We start from the raw sequence: 24,467 nt of genomic DNA, 5'->3' as shown, positions 1-24,467 counted from the left end.
CGGTCGACCGTATAAATAGAGTGCTAAATTTTTACTATCTTTATACTTTTGTCCACGTTTTAGTGTCTATAAAACGGTCATTATTACAGCCTTAAAACATATAAAAAGGAAATGACGCAATAAATATTAAGGGGCAAATATACAAAAATTGAAAATGTTATCGTCATACTTTGTTTACATAGGTGAAAAATAAATGACTTCCCACACGTACAATCATACAAATTACTTATATGAAAATAATAAATATTAATATCACACACTTATCACTCTCAATTTACATTGTATAAAATAAATGGACCCTGGACAATGTTTTGTACTTAACAATTATGTTAAAAAACACAAACGACCTCTGTGGCTCAGTTGGTGGGCTGTTGGTAGCTCCAGCCGGGGGTCGCGGGTTCGAATCCCGCCGACGAACAAAAAGTTTTACAAAGTTCCTGGGTCATGGATGAAATAAATATATTTCCGTTGTCTGGTACCCGTAACACAAGTCATTCAGGTACTTAGCACAGAGCCAGACTGACGTGGTGTGAAGCGTCCATAGATATTATAATACATCTTATATCTTTAAACGAGCAATTCTTGTATATATATTATATAAAATTAATATATAATTGGAATCTCGGAATCTGCTCAAACGATTTTCATGAAATTTAGTATATAGCTGGGGGTTTCGGGGACGATAAATCGATCTAGCTAGAAATCATTTTTAGAAAATGTCATTTTATTCGTGTTTTATCGAATACCGAGCGAAGCTCGGTCACATAGCTAGTTATTATTATTTGTCCACGTCTATTAAACGTCATTTCTGCTAACACAAGAACAAAACTGAACGTTATTATATTAATTGTCTAGTTTAATATGAGAGTTTTCAATCTAGAGCGTCCCAGTGAGCTGTGAGGTACGTGTCTTATCGTGTCGTTGTTACTAAAGAAACATTCATCTCGGCCACTGAAGACGTGACGAGTGCAGATTGCAGTCTGAAGTGTCGCTGAAGCGAAATTCGCATTTGGATACGGTTTCGTAGTATTTCGACTCACCGGACAGAAGCGTAATTTCTAATTTGCTTTCCCCATTCCCCCCAACTCTACAACCACCGATAACCGAAAGCCACAGATAACCGAACTCTATAACCGATGCATTATACGCAACTACCAGTAATGCACCAGTTAGCAGTTAATCACAGAACTTAAATAATTAAGTGTCACATGTTCATGCGCCAAATTGCCAAACGGTTTTCGCCACCTTAAAATTATGGCTACAAAATTAGGCATGAAATGGGCGCAGCAGCCGCCCAAGAGCGATCGGTTGCTAATGCTCACGAGTTTCATACCTAAACGTGGAGCGGAGAGAGTAGAGGGGTGAGAGGGGAGGCATTCAATCCCAGTTCGCTCGCTCATATTTTGTTTTTAACTCACCTTCAATACTATTGCGAGATACTCATGTTAAAAAAATCTCGAATTTGAAATCTAGGATTTTCTTTATCTGCCCCCCCCCCCCCCCACCCCGAAAATCTACGCCCCCCCCCTATGTCGAATCCTGGCTACGCCCATGCACCCAACCTGCGGCCCGCCGGGACTTTATCAGTGGCTCGCGTGGAGTCAAAGTTAAATGTAAATCTTAAGGTATTCGTCATCTAGGTATCTGAGCAATTTGAGGAAGTTTCTTCAAAGGCCCGCGGCCGGGTAAGCTCATCAAACCATCCCCTTTCCTCGGCCTTTTCCGATCACGACCTTCGTGATTTCACAACAGAAAATTTTAGCAGTAGACTTTAGAATAATGTAGACAGAGATGCGTTAATTTATTTTTCTGAATTTTTTATACGGGCTACGGTTTAAATCTATATATATTAAACTCAAAGGTGACTAACTGATTGACATAGTGATCTATCAACGCACAGCCCAAACCACTGGACGGATCGGGCTGAAACTTGGCATGTAGGTAGGTGTTATGACGCAGGCATCCGCTAAGAAAGGATTTAAAAAAATTCTCCCCCTAAGGGGGTAAAATAGGGGATGAAAGTTTGTATAATATAATAATACTTCTTAATGCGAGCGAAGCCGCGGGCAAAAGCTCGTCTTATATATAAAATTCTTGTGTCACAAATCACAATATTAGGCCGTGTACTCCTCCTAATGGCTTTACTGATTTTAACCAAATATGTAATGCATATTCAGTGGTCTGAGAATCGGCTACTGGGTACTTTTTATATTGTAAAGTGCATTTGATAAATAAATAATAGTAAGTAAATTATTACAACTCGAGACTGACGGCGACCATTGTTTGTGCGACGGGATAGCGATGGACGTTGCCATGGTGACATACTTATTTAGTCACTTCAATAAAATAATACGGGCGAAATACTTTATATGGCAAAGAAACGTTTGCCGGGACAGCAGCTAGTTACATAATAATAATAATTATATTATTATAGTCTGGGAGTTTTATGGCTATGTAGTATGTAGGCTTTACATACGACGATATGGTCAATGTCAATGATTAGCAGATTTTTTTAAATAGACAATTTTTTTAATAGAGGACGACAGCCTTAACGCCCGTACAAGAGTTGTGGCTTATTTTGTAAACTTTATATTGAGAGAAGATGGTAGTGACGATAAGTGTTGATGAAATATTAAATATTGTAAGCGAGGTAGTGGTAAATGTTTGCAGTTATCTAAGACGATGCTGAAATTTCCAAATTTATATTTTTGAAGGCTGAGGAGTTCTGTTTAGGCGAATACATAAAGACTCTAATGTTTTTTTTAACAAAAAATTAAAACCGACTTCCAAGGTAAAAACAATAACAACATCCTTATAATATGAACTAAAAAGTATTAAATAATTTTTCCTATCTATCCAATATCTAATAGTGCCTTTTTCTCAATTCGGCTAAACCTCAACTATTTCTGTACTCAATCTTCATAATTTTGAAGTCGGTGCCAGTTACAAAAGTTTCAAATATTCTGGCAAGCTGAAGATTCAGCTATATCTGGTACCGACTTCAAAATTATGAAGATTGAGTACAGAAATAGTTGAGGTTTAGCCGAATTGAGAAAAAGGCACTATTAGATATTGGATAGATAGGAAAAATTATTTAATACTTTTTAGTTCATATTATAAGGATGTTGTTATTGTTTTTACCTTGGAAGTCGGTTTTAATTTTTTGTTAAAAATAATAATTTTATCTTTTTAGTTACCTAGTAAACTATCGCGTACTATACGTAGAATAATTAATACACCTGTATATTATTCTACGTATCTTATTACAAGCTCACCGGTGAGCGAGACACAATAGAATAACAATAGATTTCCAAGAATCCACGATCGAAGGATTAATAGGAGTATAATCAGTAAAACGGAATACCGTTTCGGAGGAGTAAGGTAACTAAACTAACATTGTGACACGAGAATTTTAAATAATTTATGAAGATAAGAAGATGTATTTATTTACTGTATTAAATATTAATATTATAAGACACTTATTTAAAGGGTCAGTTGTAAATTGCAGTTTTGGTAAGTTAAAAATTATAAATGGCACGTCTAATAACTAGTTTAGCAGTTAAAAATAAGCAGTAAAGTAAACAAATATGAGCTGTAAAAAATAATGAAATGGATCATTGAAAACATTATTGAACAGTAAAATAATTCAATGAGCGGTAAAAATTAATCCCACCAAAAACATTTTCATGTAAAAATGTTGCCAAGATGAGAACATAATAATATTATAGTTCGTCGTGTCAAAAAGTAGTGAGATCTCATGTAGAGCCAAGTTTCTAACCTTACGTACTCAGCCCTAAATCTAAAAACTTTAATTTTACACTAAAGCGCGGCAAAATATTTGATAATAATATAATGAATCAGCCGCACGAGGAGAATCTAAAAACTCTACACATTAGTCAAAATCGGTGGCTTGGCTATTTATCATTAGTTACGGTGTATTATTAAGTTCAAAGCCCTGACGAATAACAAAATGGCCAAGCCACCGATTTTGACTAATGTGTAGAGTTTTTAGATTCTCCTCGTGCGACTGATTATAGTATACCTCGTTGCGTAATCTTGCGTTTTGGTAGCATATGCTTAGGATGCTTCTCATAAAACCAAAATCACCATATGTTGCCATATAAATTTCAAAAAGTTTCCTCGATTACTCATAGTTCCCATCATCAGGTCACCACTTTTGTGAAAATGGGACCAAATTGGAGTGAAACCTAATACAACAAAACAAAAATTTCGAAAATCGGTTCACAAACGGCGAAGCAATCGTTGAACATACAAAAAAAAATATCTACAGCCGAATATATAACCTCCTAGTTTTTTGGAAGTCGGTTAAAGATAAGAATTATATAATACTTTTTGGTTCATTACGGATATACCTAGATATTGTTTTTACCTTGGAAGTCGGTTTTTTTGTTAAAAATAATTATTATCCATACCATAAAAGTGTGATATTCAACAGGTACATCTGTACATTTCGTTTCCTATGGTCCCGTACACAAAAGCGGGGGATCTGGGGAGATTTTCGGTGTTTTACTGCGTGTAACTTGCTACGTAAAGCAGATATTAAAACCGAATACTGAATTGCTCTTAATTTAAGAGGTTCTTATGTCATAAAAGCCTTTTGGGTGATGCTTCATACCTCGAAATATTTGTCAGGCCTATGGAGTTAATCTATAGTTTTTGGAACGAAGTTAATTATCGCGCGTTGCGAAAGGGGGCTAGACGAAAAAAAATTATGACCAAAAAGTTGTAACGACACTTTTTGCCACAGACAGATCAAGATAGATACCTCATGTGTATGTACTTCGCGGGACATGCGGTATCATCTCGATCTATGTCTGTGCTTTTTGCTATAAGTACATAGTTGTAACTCCGACGACCTCTGTGGCTCAGTGGTGAGCGCGTTGGTAGCTCAAGCCGGGGGTCGCGGGTTCGAGTCCCGCCGACGGAACAAAAAGTTTTCAAAGTTCCTGGGTCATGGATGTGTATTAAATATGTGTATCATATAATAAAAATCTTAAATATATGTATAGTATAAAAGTATTAAATATATTTCCGTTGTCTGGTACCTGTAACACAAGTCCTTCAGGTACTTACCACAGGGCCAGACTGACGTGGTGTGAAGCGTCCATAGACATTATTATTATTATTATTACATAGTTGTAACTTGTAAGCTCTGCGGTAGCGCGTGTTTCTCTCTCTCTTTTTTTTTGTTTTTTTTTTTGTTGTGGATACAAATTTTTTGTACGAAATAACTTCGATCCATACGGGTGTCCCTTGACAAATCTCAAGTTTTTTTAGGACTGGATGTATAGTGTACACCTATGCGGTGGCGCGAACGCGCGTTTTGACTGTTACACCGCGAAATTACAAGCAAATGTCCGTGACGATTTATTAGCGTTCCGTACCCAAAGGGTAGAAACGGGACCCTATTACTAAGACTTCGTTATCTGTCCGTCTGTCTGTCTCCAGGCTGTATCTCAAGAAGCGCTATAGCTAGAGTTCTGAATTTTTTCAAATTGTGTATATTTGTTGCCGCTATAACAACATTTTTAATGAAATAAGGGGGCAAACGAGCAAACGGGTCACCTGATGGAAAGCAACTTCTCGACTCGCACTTGGCCGATTTTTTTAAGTGTAATGAAATTTCGTGCAATTCAAAAGCAACCAAGGCTCCACGTTTAAACCTTTGACATTCAGTGCGCATAATTTCTAGTTATCGGTTCCATTATGAACATCTTAAGTCTCTAGATACTGCAGTTCCTGTAGTAGGAGTAGAGAGTGCAATACTTTCTTCTAAGTTGTTAGTAAATCATCCTAAAGTTTCAAAAACGAAGGTAGAAAAAACTCCCTTATGTGTTCACTATTATATGAATTATTTGCTAAACTTTTACTGATAAGACTTTTATTTATAAGTTGAAGTAAGTAATTTAGGATTAACAATATTATAACTTTTGATATAAGGCGCGGTGCTATACTACTTGTACTAATGATTATGTATTCTGTGGCTATACGAAATTATTTATCATGGTCACGAACTCATCTTTGATTTAATTCCACATAAATTAGTCGTCAATTCACATTATGTAAATTATTCTTCGTTCAAATGATTATCACATTAAGTGTATTGTGTTACTATATTTTTTTTTGTTAAAAAATTTATACATACTGTGAGGAAGAGCTTTAAAATCATTTTATTTTAGGGACATTAAGTATGTAATTAATACAAGGCTGTGGATAAAAATTGATAACCTGATTCGTAAACAAGGAGATGGTTTCGGTAGGAACTAGGTAGGAGCGGATATAGAGCAATAAAAATTAAACTAGCTCAAACTGTTTAATATTAACCCTAAACTGTCAATATAATTGCACAATACCTACGTAATATTGGGTAGAAAAAAAAAAGAAGAAAATGGATCGATGATATAAAAGAATGGATCAGATGTAGCTACCCACAATTAAAGAAACTAGCCCAGGACCAGAGAAATTCAACCTGCTGATCGCCGAACTTCAATATGCAGAGGGCACTAGATGATGATGATAATATTGGGTAATAAAATTGATCGTCTAGGCCCTAGGGTCTAGGTCTAAGAGTTCATTTAGCGGACCTTCGCTATTTATTTTGGGTTAAGGAAGTTTCTGTGAATTACTTCAGATTCGAATTTACCTGAGTTGAGTAACCTAGACCCGTACTCGAGATTCAAATGATGCAAGTTCAAGAAGTTTGTGATCCGAAATGTCAAATATAGACTCACCTCTCAATCCGAAACTATTCCGCTTCAATTATTATTACGCAAAGGTCGAAGTAAACAACCCCACAAAAATCCGACATACTGCACACGCCATTAAGAATATTGATAAAGTAATGTTGTCGATCAAAAATTTTTTTACTGTTGGTGCTGCCTCTACCGTGAAAACATTGCAGTAATAATAATATATAATAAGCGGCTCGCGGCTTGAGACTCGCAGTGCTGCCAGACGTACGAGCTACGAGTGAAATTCCAAGACTGCGAACTTACGCGGCAATCTTTAAGAGGATTCCACACCGCCGTTTTTCCATACAAACGTTGTCCCCTGTTTCCTCCCTGGATAATGCCGGTAGAGTTATGATTTTTTTCCTGAATATCTATGGCCACTATTAGCATGTCCCTATGTTTTCTTTTTTTTCATAATTTTATTAATAAAAAAGATAAGAACGTCCAAAAACCCAAAAGAATGGCCAGATTTTCCTCTGTGTTCAAACACCCATAAAACAAAACTGGCTAAAATATACAAAAAAAAAATAAAACATAGCAACACAGCTCAAGCCTTGCTTTAATTCTCAATTAAAAAAGTACTTAAATCGGTTAAGTTTTGGAGAAGGAATCAGCGGACAATGAATCGAAGATTTTCTGTTCTTTTATTAGAACTTTTGTCGTGTTGTCTCTATCGCGCTCTGCGGTGGGAGACTTGAGATTGGTGAGACAGCAATACATTTTCAAATACCTATTTTCAATTTCTCTCGCCCCTGGTGTATCCTCTTAAGTACGCGAACTGTAGGTGACACACAGGCGAGTAAGGTCGTCGAGCCATAAGTCCGCGTACTTACTCGCGTGTCTGTCACCCCCTTTAGCATCCGAGTATGATTTAGTTAAATTGTTTTTTTTTGTTTACAATAATAATTAAATGAAAACAAATGAAAACGTAGTTTACATAATATTAGAATTTTGGAAGCCTGTAAGTCTGAAATTACCGAATTGCATAACAACATTCGACAAGGACTCTAGCCGCGTCGAACCGACAGTCGCGCTCTAGCCCCGACGAAGTTCGCACCGCGGTCGGACGCGCCGGGCGAGTCCCTCGCGAGTTGTGTGTTTGTGTGACTAATGGACTTTGAATGTAGCGCAGGTAAGCTTTTGTCAATTTTTTAAATAAAAAAAAATATACTAATTTATCGGTAAAAATGGACTTTGCGGAGGTAATCGTTTGACTGTTTAAAAAAAGAAAACTTTTTGTAATTCCAATAACTTTGAATGTAGAAGTAAAAACTAAAAAGTTTAAAAATTTAAATTAATAGAGTTTTATTACACTTCCACATAAAATATATATATTAAGTATGTTATAATATAATGTAAGTATTTCGTTAAAATAGACAAAATGTTTAACATAAGTTTCAACTTTATTTGAAAGAAGTAAGATAATATTATGCGCTATTTATAAATACTAAAGAGACCCATAGGTACAGCCATATTTTTTATTCGCACTTCGCAGTACCAACATATTTTATTAAAACTTTTTAATAAACAGCATATATACAGGATGTAACAAAAATAAGTGATAATACTTTAGGGTGTGTACGTGTTCCTTGTAGAGAGTTGACTGTGAAAGTAGCAGCGCTGAAAGACATTTTTTGGGGGAACTCATGACGCTCGGGCTCTTGCCCATACAAAAGTGAAAAAAAAATTGTCTTTCAGTGCTGCCACTTTCACAGTAAACTCTCTACAAGAAACACGTACACACCCTAAAGTATTACCACTTATTTTTGTTACACACTGTATATAAGTGTTTTACAAAAATAACATTTGTTTTGTCAATATACAATAGTTATAAGTAGACTAGCTGTCCCTGTGAACTTCGTGTCACTTTAAAACCTTCCCTGGACTTCTACGAATATTTTAAGACTAAAATCAGCCCAATCCGTTCAGCCGTTTTCGAGTTTTAGCGCGACTAACACATTTGAAAATCCATTTTTATATATATAGATTTATAGTTATAGTATGTAGTACTTAAGTAAATATATAAGTCGTTATAAATTATAATTTATTCGAATTATCTGGTTTTTTTAACCAGCTCATACAATATTTTCTTAAAATCCTCAAAATATATGTAAATGTAATTTATACTAGGTAAATTAATAGTAAATATAGAGCATGTATGCACATTAAGGCCCACTTGCGCCAGACTGGGTTAACACGCTTAACTCTGAGTTAAATTATACTTCGAATTTAAATTGACATCATATCTTGCACCACCAAGAGTTAGGAGTTAACCTCGAGTTAATTTTTAAAATTTTTAACCCACCGATGTCGGAGGGTTAAATCAACTAACTCTGGGTTAGTAATATCAAAACTGAGATTTTTCGGTTATGACTTATGTAGTTTGGTGTGTTCAGTAATAGGTACCGGTTTTATTTTGTGTTTAACCATGATAAATGATCAGTGGTAAATGATCAATGATATTATCTGATGATGATGAAGAAATTATCGAATACATTAGTTCGGACTCGTATTACAGAAGAATTGTAGAACGGACCGATCTGTTTAGGGTCCCGTATTTACTCACAAAGAGACAAAGATTTCCATCGAAAATTTCGCTTAGAAAAAGAAACTGTTCTCTTTTTATTAAATAAAATTGAAAATAATTGCAATATACAAATGAGCATAAAAAGTAATTCCCTACCAAAGTTTAATGATAATAAATATTGGATTAGTGCGTCTTTAGTGAACTCCTTCATAAATAGGTAGACTAGATAAACATTGGACTCAAGTGTTTCTACCCAATTTTTATCATTTTCCGCTTAATTCATTTGCACAAAATATCACAACACGCACGCACAATACGACATAGAACCACGTGTCATTTCAAATCTGACATAAGGAGATAGCCTTATTTAAAGTACTATGGAGCGAGAGAGAGACAATTAAATTATTCAGCATTCGCTCTATCATATTTGGCTGGATGTAAAAAGAATGAATGAATATGACATAAGCCCGGGTTAGTTGACTCTGAATTAAATTCTTCTGGTGCAATATGTAGTATGAGTTAAAAATTAAAAATGTTAACTCTGAGTTAGTAAGCTCCGGGTTATTTATTTAACTCAAAGTTTTGGCGCAAGTGGGCCTAAGTTTGCAGATATAAATCACTTATTATATTATTATCAATGCCAACGTCGGAGTTTGTATAATGCGCAGTCTCAATTTTCAAAATTAATAAATACTAGCACCAGTGACTGTTTTCTTTTAATTAGCCTATGCTGTCCCACTGTTGGGCAAAGACCTCCCCCAGAGGCTTCCATTTTTCTCGATCCTGCGCCATTGTTGGCCAGCCTGGCTGGTATGCCTCCAGCTCGTCGCGTCGTTACTGGTATTAAATCATTAATTCATAAAGAAACGAATTAAAAGCTATACTAACAAATGGCCCCATTCCCTATTGTTAGTATAGCTTTTACTGCCTTAATATAGTTTACTAATAATACCTATTAGCAGGGCCCCCGCTACCATATGTGCAATGTGTGCAATGCATACGGGCGCCGTCCTCTAGGGGCGCCAAATCGACATCTTTAGGGGCGCCAAAACCAAGGACCCAAAAAATTTGCCTAAAGGGCCGCCAAAATCCTTTTTCTGCACACAGCCGCCAGTAGCCCTTACGGGGGCCCTGCCTATTAGCTGTACAAGTGTTAGTGATATGTATTATATAAATGATGGCTGTTGTTGTTCCCAATAAAATAATAATAAAATAATAAAAAATAAAATGGACCAGGCCTTTTCCTTTGCAGGTAGACAGAACACGTAGAACACGTAGAACGTTCTGAAAGCATTAAATTTTTGATAGGAATATATTTATTTTTATTTGATAATGCGCACTTGAAGTAACTTTTGTGTTGTGACTTGTGACCATAAAGTTAATATACCTAGCGGAATAGAGAAACAAAGGCCTGAGCAAGCGAGATGTTACTATCAGTAACACTGCGTGGTAAAAAGAGACGTGTGATACATGACAGCTGCAATCTTTTTTTGACGTCCAGTCGGCACGTGCCGCACGTTGACAATTTAATCTCATAGTTTTTTTTTAATGAAATAAGGGGGCAAAAGAGCAAACGGGTCACCTGATGGAAAGCAACTTCCGTCGCCCATGGATACTCGCAGCATCAGCAGGTGCGTTGCCGGCCTTTTAAGAGGGAATCGGGTAATAGGGGAGGGTAGGGAAGGGAAAGGGTAGGGGATTGGGCCTCCGGTAAACTCACTCACTCGGCGAAACACAGCGCAAGCGCTGTTTCACGCCGGTTTTCTGTGAGAACGTGGTATTTCTCCGGTCGAGCCGGCCCATTCGTGCCGAAGCATGGCTCTCCCACGTATAAAATTCCCACGAATTCATGTTCAATCATGCTTGTGTAAGTGTACACGTACACATATTTTTCACACAGATGAAAACCAATTTCGGTTACGTTTGACAGCTCGAGATTGTTGCTCTATTCCGCTAGGTATATTAACTTTATGGTTGTGACTTGGAAGTTGGGAGTATCCATGGCACTCCGTGGGCAGCGTCAATCACTTAACAGCAGGCATCCGTTTGCTGATTTCCTTGGCCATTTAAGACAAAAAAGAAAAAAAAACATTTTATTCGAATAAAATAAATAGCTGCATTCGGTTTATAAAAATAGAATTAAATTATAGAATTTATAAAGCAGATTATACTTATTACAAGACGAAACTAAAATATTATGTATAGTTTTTGTGTTACAAATGTCTCACGACTCTCAATAATTATTAAGAACAAAATATACAAATTCTTTTTAAACTTATATATATTTTCAGAAATATTTTTTGTTTTTAACATAATATTATAATGACCACAGTCCACAACTGTACCTTATAAAAATTGGTACTAATTATAGCATGTGGAATTGTGGATACATACCTACCTACATTGTTCATAACATAAATTAAGATAATATCTATATATTTAGAACATTTATAGAGACTAGATTTTGCTAACCTATCTATTATCAAATCAATTTAATAGTATTTGAATATGATAAAACTAACTTAAAAATTGTACGTACTTAATTAAGAATTTAAATTCCCTATCTCAAAAACTACTGAACAGATTTTGATGAAACTTGCAGTATTCCCTAAGTTTAATAATGCCTAGTAAGTAAAACAAAAAATAATCACTTAAATCGGACTTGTAGTTACGGAGGTATGCGAACACAAACGTAAAAATTTGAAATTTGGCACATTTGTTCAGAAGCTGATATGGACTAACAAAGCTGGGCAGTTCTAGGAATATAACATACATACGGGTCGAATTGATAACCTCCTTTTTTGAAGTCGGTTAGTTAAATGGTGATTAGTGACCGCCTTATAAAAATATTGGTATCAAAGGGTTGGCACTTCTTTGAAACTATATACGTTGTTAAAAGTTACCACATTCAAGATTAAGTTGAGCCTTTGAAATATAAGGGGACCGTTTTGTTTTCGACGTTAAGTTTAAATAGGTTAACAATTATAATGATGAAATTCGGTCAAGTATAAGGCATTTATACGCAAAAAAATATATATATAAAACTCAAAAGTGACTGACTGATTGACATAGTGATCTATCAACGCACAGCCCAAACCACTGGACGGATCAGGCTGAAATTTGGCATGCAGGTAGATGTTATAACGTAGGTTTCCGCTAAGAAAGGATTTTGATAAATTCCAACCCCAAGGGGTTCAAATAGGGGATGAAAGTTTGACTATAATATTACTACTTAACGCGAGCGAAGCCGCGGGCAAAAGCTCGTTATGATTATAATTCAAATAATTATTTAGGAATAGGTACTAAATTTCTAATGGTGCCTCTTCACAATGGTCCTGGTAAACTGGGTAATGGTGCATGATTGCGGACGATGGAACTTTCAAGTTTATTGATTTACTCGTGGTCTACAGTTGACGATGGCCTGCACTGGGCCATCGTAGGCCATTGGTACTCCGTACCGGCTACTTTACATATTATTATCCATTTAGCGGTTTAAGCGGTAGAGGTGACAGAGAGATACAATCTATACTTCTCTAAATAGTATAAAACAAAGTCGCTTTCCGCTGTCTGTATGTATGTGTGTATGTATGCTTAGATCTTTAAAACTACTCAACGGATTTTGATGCGGTTTTTTTTTATAGATTGAGTGTTTCAAGAGGAAGGTTTATATGTATAACATATGCATAATATGGTAGAGAAACACTGATAATTTTAGAGGTTTCTAATGTTATGTCGTAAATAAATTCATTTTTTTGCGTTTATATTGCAAACGCTGGCTAAACCCTACGAGATAGATCAAAATAATGTACTACAGTATTGTACACCTTAATAAGGTAAACAAAAAAGTCCGCGATGGTATATGTCTATTTCTTAGGGATAACTCACAATAGCCATTTTTGTTCTTTACTTTTTACGAAAAATAATGGCTTATTTACGAAGCGATTTTAACAATTTACAACATTAACCCTTATCCAAATAAACATGTTTGGAAGCTAAGACATTAAATGTAGATTATAATTGTCTTTTACACTATACAATTTCGTCCAATACGTTAGAAGTTTTCAAACGTATAAACTTACGCGGAATCAAAAAATATGTCGCGCGGCGGCGGCCGAGGGACATAGCGGTTACGGCGGAACCGGCCGGGCGCTCTCATAAGCTTCGGGCTTATGTTATTGTAGTAGAAAGTGTATTTCGTCATTGTGTGGTTGTGCAGACGGTAACGCAGAGGAGCAACCACAGCGCTTTCTTTCAGATATTCATTGTTTCTGGTTCTTTGGTTTCTGAATTGTCGATAAAAATATATTTGACTTGGTTAGAAAAACGGACTTTTGTTTTTGCTTTGCGATTGGGTTATTTGTTGCTTTGTGGGTATTACTATACGATCATGCCTGGAAGACGTCGTCGTTCGAACATAGGTCGTAGTACAGTGAATGCCAAAAGAGCACGTTCAGCAAGAGATGAAGAATCGTCAACGGAACGTGAGACTCACCTCAGCCAGAATAGTGATAGAAATCGGATACAGAGAGAAAGAGAATCGTCTGTAGAGCGTGAGGTTCGCCTCAGTCGGAAAAATGATGGAATTCGGATACAGAGAGAAAGAGAATCGTCTGTAGAGCGTGAGGCTCGCCTCAGTCGGAAAAATGATAGAATTCGGATACAGAGAGAAAGAGAATCGTCTGTAGAGCGTGAGGCTCGCCTCAGCCAGAATAGTGATAGAAATCGAATACAGAGAGAAAGAGAATCGTCTGTAGAGCGTGAGGCTCGCCTTAGCCATAATAGTGATAGAAATCGAATACAGAGAGAAAGAGAATCATCTGTAGAGCGTGAGGCTCGCCTCAACCAGGATAGGGATAGGCATCGAATACAGAGAGCAAGAAAATCATCCGCACAGACTCATAGCAACACCGAACAAAACGAACAACCAAACAGCCACAGACCAGAGAGAGTAACTAATTCATGGGTAAATAAAGAAAATTCTGCCAATTTTTGCGAAACTTTTATCGTTTACGCAGCACAATAGGAAAAATCACCCGATTTTGAAACATTCTTCATTGGTGCTCCGCTTCTATTGGTCTTAGCGTGATAATATATTATAGGCTACATCCTACTAATATTATAAAGGCGAAAGTTTGTTTGGATGTATGGATGTGTGGATGTATGGATGTTTGTTACTCTTTCACGCAAAAACTACTGAACGGATTTTAATGAAACTTTACAATAATATAGCTTATACATCAGAATAACACATAGGCTACAATTTTAACCGACTTTCAAAATGGGGGAGGTGTTATGTTCGTTTTCTTATATTCAACGATTACTCCGCCGTATGTTACCCGATTTTTATATTCACAAAAGTGGTGATCTGATGAAGGATCCATAAGTAATCGAGGGAACTCCTCAAAACTTATAGGGAAACGTGTGGTGACTTCGGTTTCGTGAGAAACATATGCTACCAACAAGTAAGATTTTGCACCGAGATATACCTGGTATACCGTGGTTCGGAAGGTGCTGAGAGAACTCCTGATTCTTTATAGATACAAGTTTGGGAGTTTCGGCGTTGTTTTAAGAACAGGAACCATATGCTACTACGCAAATTACATTCATCATCATCATCATCATCATCACTACCATATTATACCATTTCATAGTCTTTTAGATCGAGACTCGAGTTTGTCAAGCGATAATTAAAAAAAAATCTTTATTTTATTTCTAAAAATAGATTGACGACCTCTGTGGCTCAGTGGTGAGCGCGTTGGTAGCTCAAGCCGGAGGTTGCGGGTTCAAATCCCGCCGACGGAACAAAAAGTTTTCAAAGTTCCTAGGTCATGGATGTGTATTAAATATGTGTATCATATAATAAAAATCTTAAATATATGTATATAGTATAAAAGTATTAAATATATTTCCGTTGTCTGGTACGGGGTACCTGTAACACAAGTCCATCAGGTACTTACCACGGGGCCAGACTGACGTGGTGTGAAGCGTCCATAGATAAAAAAAATCTATACCTACCTAATATAATAACATTAAAGAGTATGTTTGCTTGAACGCGTCAATCTCAGGAACTACAGGTCCGATTTAAAAACTTATCTCAGTGTTAGATTGATCATTTATCGAGTAAGACTATAGGCTATATTGTATAATATATTATCACGCTAAGACTAATACGACCGAAGAAACTCAGGAAAATGCGGGAAAAACGGGGAAAATATTTTTTATGGGAAAATGTACGTTTTCTGTAAAATTCCTAATTTACGCGGGCGAAGCCGCGCGGGACATCTAGTAATATTATAAAGCGGAAGAGTTTGTTTGTTAGAACGCGCTAATCTCAGGAACTACTAGTCCGATTTGATAAATTCTTTCAGGGTTAGATATTGAGGAAGGCTATAGTCTATATTTTATCACGATAGAACTAAGAGGAGCGAAGAAATAGAGGAGAATGTGGAAAAAACGGAGGGAATTATTAGAAAGGGCTTATTTGAACGCGCTAATCTCAGGAACTACTGGTTAGATTTGAAAATTTTTTCAGTGTTAGATAGTCCATTTATCGAGGAAGGCTATATTTTATTACGCTAAGACTAATAGGAGCGAAGAAATAGAGGAAAATGTGTAAAAAAACGGAGGAAATTATTTGAAAGGGCTTATTACACGAACTACTGGAGCAATTTTTCTGTTAATTAGCACAGCACAGAGAACCACGTGAAGGATCATAGACTATTTTTTGTGCACTAATTTGTCTGTGAAATATCTAATTTACGCGGGCGAAGCCCAATAAATAATGAGACACTCCTAAGGGTGAGTTGTAATAACTTACTTTAACTATAACTGTAACCATAACAAAATGTCAAATGAACTGTCAAATCTAGGGATTTGACAGTTCATTTGACATTTTGTTATGGTTATGGTCAAATATGGCGTCCATTATGGACTTTTACTAGGGTAAAAGTCCATAATGGACGCCATATTTGACCATAACCTTTACCTTAACTATATAAAGCTACGCATCTGGTGCAACCCACCCTTAGTCGGCATACATACTAGTTCTGTCTACTCTGGTTTGTGTGAGGGCTCGAATAAAACAATTGATATAACGTTTAAGAAGACAATATACTTATCCAATGCTCAAAACTAATAGGTAATTATTGTGTGTTTAATGTTCCCACGTGCATCTCAATGAGATCATTATAATTTTACAAAATTTAAATAAAATTTAACAAGAGAGGCTAATGAGGGTAGTATTTTTATTTTATTTTATTTATTTATTTATTTAAAAATAAAAAAATAAAAATAAATAAATTTTTATCGCTCTTATCCTGTATGTAGCTTATATAGCTAAGTGTCAAATATTGAAAATATGACTTCCACTCAACTCCCACTTAAAATAATGTAAGTAATCTAATTTTAAGGGTAAAAATATAGATAAGTAATTCTATTTTTTGTCACACGACAATGCGTATTTCTTAAAGAATTTTTTGATTTTAATTTTGTACGCTTTCTAGCTAAATATTTCAGAAAATAAGAAAGATCTATCGCAGGACTGACTTATTATTTTACGAAAGTTGAGGTATGAATCTCAGATAAGCTTTTTTGAACATATAAAAGCTCTCATGTGTCATGAGTCATGACTCATGAGACTCTGACATAGACTAACAAATTATTGTCAGAGTCTGAACTCTGAAGTGCTATACTTATTATTTCAAAAGTTTATGTGTACGTTTTTATTTTTATGTTTGTGTATGCATATTTCTGGAACTATAAGTCCGATTTAAGTAATTCTTTTTTTTGTACTAGGTAACACAAGTTTCATCAAAATCGGTTTAATAGTTTTTGTGATACGGAATTTTGATGTCGACTTTTTTTAATATTACATTATTTATCTTCTACTATTTTTGTACTCTTAATACTTAACATTATTAAGTATTTTTATTATAATCTAATCGTGTACATTTGACATGATATGCTAGACGTTTTTTTTGACCCCTGAACCAGCTATAGTAGAGCGACTAGCATTAATTTAACTTTATAATTTAAATTAAGTGTGCGTTTACACGTCTGTTCGTTCCGCTAGAGTCCGGTATCTCAATTATTAAATTTTAATGACTCGTTGCCTCCGAAACTAAATATATTATATCATTTTAATTCAAATTGTATGCTAATTGTCATAATATGTTAGACAAAGATATTGTGCTAAAGGATGTTTTTATTACAATTTGTGTTGGTTGCTCGTGTTTTGCCTGTTCCATGCTGTCGGTGACTTTTCAGTTAGTATCATAATTTTAGTTCCAAAACACGCAATGGTCACATTTCAAAGTGACGCGACGATGCGATATGTATTTTTAACCGACTTCAAAAAGGAGGTTATCAATTCGACCCGCATGTACTATTTATGTTATATTTCCAGAACTGCCCAGTTTTCGTATATGTAATAACTAAATAGTCTATATAGCAGCGTCTGAATCTCAGGAACTACCAATCCAATTTAGGTGATTCTTTTTTGTTGTACTAAGTATTGTTCAACTTAGGGAACACTGCAAGTTTCGACAAAATCGGTTCAGTTGTTTCTGAAATGGGGAATTTTAATTCTTAATTACTTACGTACAGTTTTGAAGTCGGTTTTATTAACCCCCGACAAAAAAGAGGGGTGTTATAAGTTTGACGTGTCTGTCTGTCGGTCTGTCTATCTGTCCGTCTGTCTGTGGCAGCATCCAAACAAGTGAACCGATTTTGATCTAGTTTTTTTTGTTTGAAAGCTGACTTAATCGAGATTCGAGAGTGTTCTTAGCTATAGTTCATCATCATTAGCCTACTCCATGCTGGAAAATCGCATTTTGCATTCTAGTTCGTGACATTTATGATGGTGCTGCAACATCACCTGCTGCATCAATAGGATATATTCGAAGTTTGCTGTCTTTTCTTTAATATTTTTTAATATCTAAAAAGGCATTGATAAAACCTACATTTGCTCAAAACACTTTTTTCATAATCATTATAGTTCGTCTTTTATTCAAGTAAAACTAACTTGGCGATGATTCCGCGTCGTCCTTTTTCACCTGGCATTATGAAGGACGGGCGTGAGTGTCTTTTCTTTAGAAAAGACAGCAAACTTCGAAGATCCAAGCAAAAATGTGTCTAAAACAAGGTTTTTTGTAAAAAAGAAACTATCGAGCATTTTTTGAGTAATCGTGTTTTCGTCTTGAGCATTTAATTTTTATGAACTGAAGTTACTTGTGTCAAAAAATCAGTTTTCTAAACCTTACAGATTTTGAGATCTAGGTTAAAGTATGTAGTCAAGTTAGGGTCATTTGGGCTCTTAAGCCTGGTTTAAAACTAATTTATTAAAGCCAAAGCTTGATGAAGGCTAGTTTTATTCTAGAGTAGTCTAGAGTGCTTAGAACAAGGAAGTTAGGTATTAAAATGAAGGGATTAAATTTTGTAAGGTTAGTGCAAGAGGGTACTTGTTAGGGTTCCGTACCCAAAGGGTAAAAACGGGACTCTATATTTACTAAGACTTCGTTGTCTGTCCGTCTGTCTGTCTGTCTGTGTATCAGGCTGTATCTCAAGAACCGCTGAAGAAGAAGCACAATCTGTGAAAATTTTCAAAGATTGTGTATATCTGTTGCCGCTATAACAACAAAATAAATATACTAAAAACAAAATAAACTCCCATACAAGAAACCTGATTTTTTGGCCTTTTTTGCTCGATATCAATAATGGCAACAGGTAAGCACTTGAAATTTTCACAAAGGCCTTAAATATATGTGTAATTTAATAATTTATAATAATATTTAAAGAATATAAATATTTAGTGGAAGTAAACACAGTTTTTGGCCTATTTTGCTCTATAACGGTACGGAGCCCTTCGTGCGCGAGCTCGACTCGTACTTGGCCGATTTTTTATTACCATGAAACTGGCTATCTTGATCTATAGAATATATCGATTTTTGCTCCATCTGACAAACATAAGAGGATTCCACACCGCCCTTTTTTCCATACAAACGTTGTCCCCTGTTCCCTCCCTGGATAATGCAAGTAGAGTTATAATTTTTTTCCTGAATATCTACGGCCACTAATACAATGTCCCTATGTTTTCTTTTTTTTCATAATTTAAGAAAGCAGCGCAAGTATTAAAACTAGCTTAACCTCTATTTTGCTCGGCTACTTTTACATTTCATGTTTTTGGTGGGATTATGCTGACTACAAAATATTTGATCTACATTTTGAATTAATTCACTGATTACAGCATCTTTTAGCCAAGGTCTTGAAAAAAAAACGTTGTGCGTTGTAATATAAATGAGAAAATCTCTCTCTGGTGTGTTACAGATGTGTTTTTGCGACTAATCCTCTATGAATAATAATTTGATACTTTTTGTGATATGAATACTGAGGCTGGAACTTGGAATTATTATTTATACCTACTATGTTGGAATTGTAGAGATAACGAATATCCATGGTATAATTATATATCCATCGTATAAAAAGACATTGTATAATGGTATTGAGAAAACTCATTAATAAAAGTTATCATTTATTGATGTTTGGGGTATATTATCACTACATAGTATAAAACGAAATTCTCTTGGATTCACCTATTCTAGCCGATTCCTTTCCGGACTATATAAGTGAAAAAATACAAAATTTTAGTGAAAGTTTAGACCGTCTTCTGTAACAGTCACATGGCATTTACTTTGATTCGGCATTGTTTATTTGTTCCCTTTACGTATGTTTTGCGGTGTTGTCTGCTCTGGAAGTTCCCACAACTTTTCCATAGCTTAGATGACACCCTAAAACATACGCTATCCACAATTTTAAACATCAAAATTGATGAACGTTCCTGGAACAAAGCCACACTACCCGTAAGGTTCGGTGGCCTGAGAATACGGAAAACTTTTGACGTAGCATTACCGGCGTTCTTGTCCTCAGTTCATGCAAATCGCCAAGTAATATCCAAAATTTTAGAGCCCTCATCTTGTTCATTAGATAGAACTCCCTTTGCGGACGAGGCCAAGGACGCCTGGGATATTGGACGTCACTAGGCGCATGCGGTCCGGGGGCACATAGGCTTTTTAGAGAAATATCTAAGAAGCTTATTGAAGCCAACCGAGACCCCAGAGCCGGGAACTACCTGGCACAGCGGATAGCAATTATTGCCATCCAACGTGGCAATTATATCAGCTTGCTGGGCACTCTGCCAGGTGGGGAGTGGGGGCGACCTGGGGAAGTTTTTCTTTTTGTGCTTTTATTTTTTTAAAGTTTGTATAATATATAATAGATTACTTATGTATATTTTGTATATTTTTAGTTTGTATTTCTAGTGATAATATGTGTTTAAATGAAAAATTTCATTAATAAAAATAAAATAAATATTTAAGGGAGCTCCCATACAAAAAACATAATTTTTGGCCTATTTTTGCTCTACGATAAGCGACGAAACCTGTTCGACTAGTTTTTGCTGTGTCACGTTAGCCAAATTTCGTCTTATAATTTCTAAAATTACCGTAAGATTACAAATTCCTATTTTAAGTTTAGTGGCAATAAAATTAGCATCCTCATATTTTATTAAAATTATGTGGTCGTGTATGTAATGAGTCAAAAAAGGGACATTTATATTTTTAAAACGGGTACTAATTTAGTTACTTTTCTTACCGTAATATAAATAACTTTAAAAATTAAAAAAATATATTACAAAATAATTAATTATTATTGTCATTATAGCATAACAAAATAAATAATACTAAATAAGATGTTTGGCAGATTTAATTATTAATGTTATGATATATTGTATGCCACAAAAAAGTATGACCCAATTTGTCGATAAAATAATTATGTCATCACATTAAACATTGGTGTCGGGAGTCGGGACGCATTGTATACTATATTAAACATAAGGATATAAAAATGTTTAATATTATAAAATAATTAAAAAAGAAAATGAAATAATAATTATAAAATAATGAGTCTTAAATGAATACAGTGAAGTAATAAGATGTTTTGGTTGTCACGGTTGGTTGTAAGTGGACATTCCAGTTTAGTCGTTTCAACTTATTCTGAGCATGCAAAAAATAATGATTAAAATGTTACAAGTGTATATAATATTATAGCTTTGATAAGGGGACCCTAACGTAAAAAAGCGGCCAAGTGTGAGTTGGACTCGCCCATTCCGCTCCGCGGGTTCCGCAGCAGCAAATAGGTAAAGTGTTTAGGCAATCAAAAGTGTTTTTTAAAATTAGAGTATCGGAACGAAGAAAATATTTATTAAAAAAAAAGTTACAAAGGTTAAACTTTAAAGTAATAAATTTCCTCTTTTACGTTTAGTTGCCAATTGATTATTAATTTCTTCTGAATGAAGCTGCAATTAGGGGGGGGGGGGGGGGGTACCGGACACCCCAGGACCCCCATTCCATGAAATGCTATTCTAATTATTTTAGACACATTAGACAGATAGTAACATTAACTGAACTCACGATTAAATTTGCTGGTACCGAATTCAAAGTACTTAATGAAGACTGTAGTACCTTGGAAGTCGATTTTAATTTTTTGTTACAAATAATACGTTCCAGAAATTAATTCCCTAGAATATTCTGGCTCTCGCCTTGGCCCATATAAATAGTCGCAGTCAGGCGGTCCAAGCAATCAGTTCAGTTTGAGCGATCTTCAAGGCGACTTCGGACTCTTCGGAGTGAAAAAAAGTGATCAAGAGTGATACCTAGGACTTGGCTACGACCTAGGACAGCGATAGTGCTTAATGCTTTGGACCTAGTGCTTAATGCTTTGCGTTGACCTAGTGCTCGTGAATAAGCCTTCAAGAGAGTCAGCAGTTCTTTCTCTCCAAATCCTTCGAACCCTAGCACGTAACAGAATGTTACGTGGTTTACATACTCTTTGCGTATGAAACTATCACAGCTATCAACTGTACTCAGGCGGATTCAAAAGTTTAATACTATGTCTTAAAAGCCATGACCCTACTTTAAATATGCTTATCCCTGTTATACTAATAAGCACTCAACTGTGATGAAAGTGCAATTAGTTGTTGTTCGTAGAGTCCACATCCTGAGGATGCTCTGGTGTTGGGGCGAAACGCGCGTCGAGGTTTTCAACCTGCATGGTGGTGAGGGGTCATGCACGGATTTGCCAACATTATTACTTGTGTGGTGGTGGTGTTTGCAAGTTCTTGCATGCGAGTGTACGCATAGGCAGTGTGGGAGGAGGGAGGTGCTGTACGCATGCCTATGCGTACACTCACTCATTTACTTATTACAAAAACTTAAAAAAAAAACAAACTAAATTTGAAAGTGCAATAACACGTTATTTACTACTCATTGAATATATAAAATATTATTATTGAATTATGATGAATACAATTTGCAAAGTAGCATGCTTTCAGTTCTTAATTAAAATAACGATGAAACCCCAAACTTTCATAATATGAAAACTTATTATCTGAGTGCACTACCACTTTATAATTTCTTAAACATAATATTACACCACTGTATATGCTTAGAGTTCATCAAGCAATTCAAATGAAATGTTCAAACGCCTATCTCTAAAGGCTCTAGAGTTCTTTTCAGTGACTTTCTTCTATTATAAAACTTTTGCATGGAAACTCATCAGCTCAACATAATAAAATATTCTTAAAATATTTAAAACTGCATCACTTAATGGAACTATATTTGTCCCAATAATTTTCAAGGAGTTTCCTACATAACTCATAGAACCCATGATCAAATTGCCACCTTAGTAACCGCAACACCAAGTTTAAATCAGTTACTTTGTAAGTAACAACATTAATATAATTTTCAAAATCTCTCGACAAACTGGAGTCTCGATCTAAAAGACTATGAAAAGTACCAATAATAGGGTCATAAGTAATGACTGAGTTAATGAACTCAGTACGATGCATCGTGTAATGGTAGTAATGATGATGATGATAATGATGATGAATATAACTTGCATAGTAGCATATTATGCTTTCAGTTCTTAAAACATCGCCGAAACCTCAAAAACTTGTGTCTATTAGGAATTCGGAATTCTCTTAGTATCTTCGGAACCATAGCATACCTTGGTGCAAAATCTTACTTTTTGGTAGCATAATATGCCTAGGACACACTTCACATAAAACCAAAATCACTAGATGTTTCCCTATTAATTTTAAGGAAGCTCCCTTGATTACTCATGGATCCTATCATAAGGTGGAACTGATGAAGTGCCACTTTTGTGAACATGGCACCAAATTGGGGTTGAACCCTATACAACAAAAGAAAAATTTTGAAAATCGGTTCACAAACGGCGGAGTAATCGTTGAACATACAAAAATAAAAAATAAAAATAATATTATCCACAGCCGAATATATTATTATAACCTCCTCCTTTTTGGAAATCGGTTAAAAACGGCGTATTTTCTGCATTTTTGGTAATAATCTACCTACACGTTAAAATGAACACTAGATTTACATATAGAAGAAAAGTCTAAATTATTACAATAAATACACGAAATTTAGCTTATAATGCCTTAATTAATAATAATATTAAGAAGATTCTGTTCTGCTCTAGACTTATAATATAAACTTAACTATAAAATTATTATTTTTTGTTTCTCGAAAGTTACACTGGCCTGTAGCAATCAAATTCTATGCAGATTGAAATATAAAAAAAAAAAACTTGATACCATTAATTATTTAAGTTCATTAAGTTTATGTTTGAAATATACATTAAGTATACATATTTATCATATTTAAGTATTACACAAGTCTTTTGACAAAATATGTGGCAATGTAGCCATGAACCTATACATATTTTAAGCGACTTCCAAAAAGAAGGGGAATCTATGTTTGATTGTATTGTTTGTATGTTTAAAGTTTATCGATCATTCTGTCATTTTCTCAAAATAATGACTGGTTTAAACTTTAAACATATCCTGTTCAGTTGCTAGCGAGTAGCGAAGGCTTTAAATTAAAGACGGGTAGAATGGTAATTCAGGCAGCTTGTCATGACATGTCAAATATTGTCAAACCAACGATTTGACATTTGATTTAGCTTTGGAAGCGGAGTGGATCGAGACAGGAACAAAGCTGTGAAGCGGGCAAGGTCCTCGCAGGATTGCGAGGGTGATAGCTTGCCCGACTTTTAATTTGGAAGGTGCAGAGGAATAAATCACGTACACGATGGTCAGAACTACGGAATGAATCTCA

General features: G+C 35.3%; 1 protein-coding gene and 1 long non-coding RNA gene across 3 annotated transcripts in view; one reads left to right on the top strand and one right to left on the bottom strand.

The window, feature by feature from the left end:
• Positions 1 to 1,311: 1,311 nt before the first annotated feature.
• Positions 1,312 to 11,551, bottom strand: LOC121737978. The gene is made up of 3 exons (XR_006037209.1): positions 11,540 to 11,551; positions 10,561 to 10,563; positions 1,312 to 1,391 (listed from the first exon to the last, which is right to left on the bottom strand). It is a non-coding gene; the product is annotated as an uncharacterized LOC121737978 (long non-coding RNA).
• LOC121737956 (pyrokinin-1 receptor-like) overlaps positions 7,814 to 24,467 on the top strand; it is a 149,848-nt gene continuing 133,194 nt past the window's right edge. For both annotated transcript variants that reach the window (XM_042129702.1, XM_042129711.1), the window contains exon 1: positions 7,814 to 7,884. The gene's annotated coding sequence lies outside the window, so the exon portion shown is untranslated. The remainder of the gene's footprint in view (positions 7,885 to 24,467) is intronic.

This window comes from Aricia agestis, chromosome 2, assembly GCF_905147365.1.
Source record: "Aricia agestis chromosome 2, ilAriAges1.1, whole genome shotgun sequence".
NCBI classification, from domain to species: domain Eukaryota; kingdom Metazoa; phylum Arthropoda; class Insecta; order Lepidoptera; family Lycaenidae; genus Aricia; species Aricia agestis.
Note: the sequence above shows the minus strand (reverse complement) of the source record. Positions and strands in the feature narration are given on the sequence as shown.